This window comes from Heteronotia binoei, chromosome 12 (genome assembly GCF_032191835.1).
Source record: "Heteronotia binoei isolate CCM8104 ecotype False Entrance Well chromosome 12, APGP_CSIRO_Hbin_v1, whole genome shotgun sequence".
Lineage (NCBI taxonomy): Eukaryota > Metazoa > Chordata > Lepidosauria > Squamata > Gekkonidae > Heteronotia > Heteronotia binoei.
The window spans coordinates 34,730,447-34,736,446 of NC_083234.1; positions in this window are offsets into that span (position 1 = coordinate 34,730,447).

A 6,000-nucleotide genomic window follows, 5' to 3' on the forward strand; every position below is an offset into this window, starting at 1 on the left:
AGGGAATACTGCAGGACATCACAGCAGGGCTTTTTTTTGTAGCAGGAACTTCTTTACATATTACCCCCCACATGCCTGATGTAGCCAATCCTCCAAGAGCTTACAGTAGGCCCTGTACTAAGAGCCCTGTAAGCTCTTGGAGGATTGGCTATATCAGGGGTGTGTGACCTAATATGCAAAGGAGCTCCTGCTCTCTCTCTCTCTGTGTATATATATATATATACACCTGCATTACAGAGATGGAAAAAGTACAGAAGAGGGCAACCAAGATGATTAGGGGGTTGGATCACCTTTCCTATGAGAAAAGGCCAAGGAGCCTGCGACTTTTCAGCTTAGGGTGGGACATTATAGAGACTTATAAAATTATGCATGGGGTAGAGAGAACTGACAAAGAGAAATTTCTTTCCCTTTCTCCAAATACTAGAACATGAGGGCATCCAATGAAGCTGATGGGCAGTAGGTTCAAGATGGACAAAAGGAAATACTACTTTACACAGAGTGATTTAAATGTGGAATTAGCTGCCAGAGAATGTCATGATTACCACAGAAATAAAGAGCTTTAAAAAGGGATTAGATAGATTCATGAAGGTTAAGTCAATCTGTGGCTACAAGCCATGGTGATTGCAGGGAACCTCCACATTCAGAGGCACTAAACCCTTGAATCCCAGAGCTAGGAGGCAACATCAGGGGAAGGTTTCAGTCTCTATGCCCTGTTGTTGGACCTTCAGAGGAACTGGATATGCACTGTGTAAGACAGGATGCTGGACTAGATGGACCATTGGTCTGATCCAAAATGGCTCTTATGTTCTTAGCACATGCCAGGTAAATTCCACTATGACATGTTCCTTGAGCCCTCTGCTAACCCAATACTTCTTTCAGAAGTTGCATTTTACACTCACTACCAAAATGAAACCACAGCAAAATATCCACCTTGTCAATGAAGGGTGCATCTGGGTAAGGCTGCATTCAAGAACAGCCTCCACCAGCCATTAACAGTTACAGTTTTTGTTTGGCTGTCATTCAAAAGGAAACAAAAGAGTGTGCGTTTCAAGATACCTGAGTCAGCTTCAAAAACAGTACACGTCCATTGCTGTCAAGCGTCCATTCATTCTAACGCTTTACCACTGAATTACCAATAAATGGCAGGTACTTCCTTAGGTGCAAGTTCAATGTCCCATCAGAACTGGAAGTAGATTCCAGGGGGGAGAAACAGGGCTGAAAGAACATAATCATGCCAATGCCCCATACAATGCCTAACACCCAGTTGGCTTTTCAGAAATGAGAAATAAATGCTGATGGCCATGGGACACAACATAGCAACTTCTGGAACTCTTCAATCGAAACTGCCATCTGTAGAGTAAGGTATTAGCACCTTCAAACCTTGTGAGGAAGAACAGCTGGTCCCTATTTGTTATTCCCACTTTGTAACATGGGAGTTATTTCTTCCCAGGAGTCAATGCTGTTAATTCCGATGCTAAATTGGGGATCATTATTTAGAGGCCATGAACCAGCGCACTTAGGAAGCTGGAGGAGCGGCCTCCTATGATCCAGATGGTCGGATGGTCCTTGCATCTCTGAAAAGAAAAAAAGAAGGAGAAAAGTACATTGAAAAGGAAATAGTCATTAAGTTCAGAGTGACAGCTCCCATCAAAGCCAGCAGGCCTTAATCCAACAAACCCATTTAGCCTGCCAGCCACCGGTCAGCTCAGACTCACCTTTCATTGAAAGGCAAACAAACACAGCGAGTGGAATCAATAAGAAGAGTGTGTGAATGCATTGCATAACTAGCTCTTCAAAACTCCTAAGTGGATTTTTCTACAGTGGAAAACAAACTAGTTTTCTCCCCTATCATAATCCAAGACAAGCAGCCAAGAAAAGCAAAATGAGTCAAAAACCGTTCACACTTCCCTTCAGCAAATGCTGGTTAAAGCACTGGGCTATCTGTAAAGCACAGGGAAGAGCTGTGCATCTCCAGACATGGGTTTAGCATCACAGATAAAAGATGGAGCTATGGGTCAGGAGGACACCCCCCCCCCCCCAGTTCAGTTCTTAACTCAGCCATGAACTGCCTCAACTAGAAGCCTAAGAACTGGTCTTTTTCTGTTTCTTAGGGCCAATTTTGCATTCAGGTTTTTAATGAGTCAAGTCTGGCTTTCCTAGACCCAACTTGAGCTCTCCACAGCCATACGGCAGCTGTGAGAAATGGTTTTTTAAAAATAAAGGAGAGCTCTTCCTCCCCCCACTGTGGCATTTCCAGCCTGTTTGGGCTCTTCTGTATTGTTTAAAAGCCATTCCCTGCAGCATCCAATTTGGGTTTCAGGAAACCCAGATCTAACATTCAAAACCCATAAGTGTCAGTATAGAATCACAGAGTTGGAAGTACCCTCCAAGGTCATCTAGCCCAACCCTCTGCACAATGCAGGAAATTAATAAATACCTCCCCCAACACACACACACACACACACACAGTGACCCCTGCTCCATGCCCAGAAGATGGCAAAAACAAAACAAATCCTCCAGGATCCCTGGCCAAACTGGCTTGGAGAAAAATTGTTTCCTGACCCCAAAGTGGCAGTCAGTAGGACCAGAACCAATGGATTGAAATTAAATCAAAAGAGTTTCCGGCTCAACATTAGGAAGAACTTTCTGACCATTAGAGCAGTTCCTCAGTGGAACAGGCTTCCTCAGGAGGTGGAGGGCTCTCCTTCTTTGGAGGTTTTTAAACAGAGGCTAGATGACCATCTGACAGCAATGAGGATCCTGTGAATTTAGGGGGTGGTATTTGTGAATTTCCTGCATTGTACAGGGGGTTGGACTAGATGACCCTGGAGGTCCCTTCCAACGCTAGGATTCTATGATTTCCTGGAGCATGTAAGAAAGGGTCATGAGAACTAACCAGTGAGGCAATCCTTCTTGCCCTCCTTTCCATGATCTGCCTAAGTTCACAGAATCAACATTGTTGTCAGATGGCCACCTAGCTTCTGTTTAAAAACCTCCAAAGAAGGAGAAGCCACCACCAACAGACTGCAACCAAGGTACATGTCCTCCAAAATGTTTGGGGTCTGTCTCTCTCTTTCACATGTTATAATTAATTTATTCAAGGAAGTCTACACAACACACAGGCTTTTGAACAACTTTCACGTGTTATGTGTTTATTGCTGCAAACACCAGAGTGATGACATAAAGTGTTCAGCTCTCAAAGTCACGTTTTAGGAATGTAGAGTTGTACACAGCAAGTGTGTTTGCAAACCCATGCAGTGATGCAGAGCCAAGCTGGATGATGCTTGGAGAACACTTTGATTACCAAAAAGACTCTCTTGGAGATCACGGGAGCTACCTAGACAAAATCTTTCTAGTAAAGAGAGGAATGTAGTAAGAGTGAGTGAAAAAACTGGCTGGATCCAACCCGCAGAATCTTTGGTTGTTGTTCAAGACTAAAAAGCAGCATCAGAGACTGCACCAAGAGCAGAAGTGTTGGGTGAGAGGGTTGCTCAAACCTTCCACTTTCTGCTGCTTTCTCACCCAGAATTATTCCTCCCCACCCAGCCCAGCCCTGCTTTGCCATCCAGAAAGGCAAATGAGGTCCCTCTTACAAGATTTACAAGAGATCATTTCTGTTCAAAAAGCTGGAGCTTGAGGAGACAAACAGATCAGAGAGGGATATTTTGAGAGGCCAAACAAACAATAGGTTAAGGGCCTCCAAAGGCATTTTCAGGGCTAATTTGAATGAACTCCAAAGTGTTTTGGTTTAATTGTTGCAGACACATGAAAACCTAACTTGGACTGGGACCATGGTGCAAGGGGAGGGTGGGGGGTTTTTTGCTTGTTTTTGCCAGTCCTGAAATCCAACCCCCCCCCCCCCGGAGATATATTTGCCCCCTCAAGGCAAACATTCAAGCCATGGTCAGGACCAATGTTCCCTCAAAGCTGAGTTAGTGTGAGCAAGCTCACAATTTTTTAGCTTCCAGCTCACACATTTTTGTCTCAGCTCAGGAAAAATGGCCCCAGAGCAAACTAATTGATGCAGCAGCTCACAACTTTAATGACAGTAGCTCACAACCTTAATGCCAGTAGCTCACAAAGAATTTTTGCTCACAAGACTCCACAGCTTAGAGGGAACATTGGTCAGGACCTGTATAAGAACCTATATGTTGACTGCAGCGTGGGCAAAATGTGGGGCCATTTCAGGTCAAGAAAACGGCAAAGAGCGGGAAGGCTCTACCCATTATCCCAAATATCACTATTCTAAACTGAATCTGGGCTCCAGGCATCTGCTTTTTAAAAGTGGGCAGAAACCCTCCTGGGTGCTCATTGGTAGAGCTCCCAACATCATTTTGGAAGGCTTAACTATGCTACAGTACCCTTGTGTTATGTCCCCTGCCATATCCATTTTTGTGCTGTCCAGCAGATGTGCCCTGGGTGTTCAGTGCTCATGGTGCACATGGGCATGATTTCTATTGTGACCATAGTGCATGGGGAGAGGAGTTTAAGCCTCCCCACCCCACAATTTTCCTGATCTGAAATGGCCCCTGCAATCTGCACTGTGACCTGTTGGGTAAACTCACATGTACTGATGAGCTCCCCTGTGAACTGCGGGCAAAGGACAGGAAGAAGCAAAAGTCCTCAGTGCTGCAAAGCCTTGCCCTTCAAAGGCTGGGCTTTCCTTTCTTCCAAACACCATATATGGCATCTGGATCCTGGGAGAGTGAGCGTTACCAAGATAAGCATTTGCAATCAAATTCTTTGCATACACTGAGTGACAGATAGCCCTTCAGAGGCTTCCCACACATCCAGTGCACAGAATTCTGGGCCTGGAACTGGAAGAAAAACCATGGGCTCTCAGCCTTCCAATTTAGAGCACTCCATCCTCAAAACATAGCTTTATGTGCCAGCATGGTATAGCCATTACCATGGATGATCTGGGAGAGCCAGGTTCAGATCCCTGCTCTGCCATGGAAACTCACTTGAAGACTTTGGACCAGTCAGTCTCCCTGTCTGACGTACCTCACAGGATTGTTGTGGTGAGGAAATGGGGGAGAACAGTGTTATAAGAAGCCTTGAGTTCCCATTGGGAGAAAACTGGGATCGAAATATATCAGTACATTAACCACAGTCATTCTTAATTATGCTTTCACACAACATGTTGATATCTTAGCTTCATCCTGGACTGGTCCCAGTGCTGCCCCAGTTGCAATGAGACATCAGCCAGGACTCGGGCAGAGGAGAAACTGATCAAGGCAAACTCAAATTGCAATGGTTGTCTGTAAGTCAAATCCTGGTTTCACCAACTAGCCATAAACATAAACAAATCCTGGTTTCACAAACCAGCCACAAACATAGCCATAAACTGGAATGAATGCATTTCTTCCTCTGCTTATCCCTGCCTCCTGCTCCATACTTTCCCTTTGTCATCTCTCCCATGTCAGATTTGTAGACTGTAATCTCTTTGGGGTAGGGACTATACCAGGGGTGGTCAAACTGTGGTTCAGGAGCCACATGTGGCTCTTTCACACATATTGTGTGGCTCTCAGAGCCCCTATTGCCCCATCGGCCAGCTTGGAAAATGCATTTCTCTCTTTAAATCACTTCTCCAAGAAAGCTGGCAGCTTGGAGAGTGAATTTAAAGTTGCTTTCTTTCCATCTTTCCCTCCTCCATCTTCCTTCCTTCCCCCTCTCAAACATCTGATGTTCATTTCTTGCAGCTCTCAAACATCTGACATTTATTCTATGTGGCTCTTACGTTAAACAAATACAAACCCTGCCCACTAAGCTGAGATATGTGGCTGCTCTCTGTGGATATTCAGTGTACTATGCTCACACAGATACTGTTTGCTCTTTTTACTTTTTGTGCCCTGCAGCTGAAGTCTGGTGCTGCAAACAAATTCCAGAGCTGATCCTTTTTGACAGTTGGTTCCTCAGCTGGAATTCTTAGCTGTCTGCCTGTCAGATGGTTTCTGCCTTTCACAACCACGATTAGAGTTTCAAAACGATACTCACACG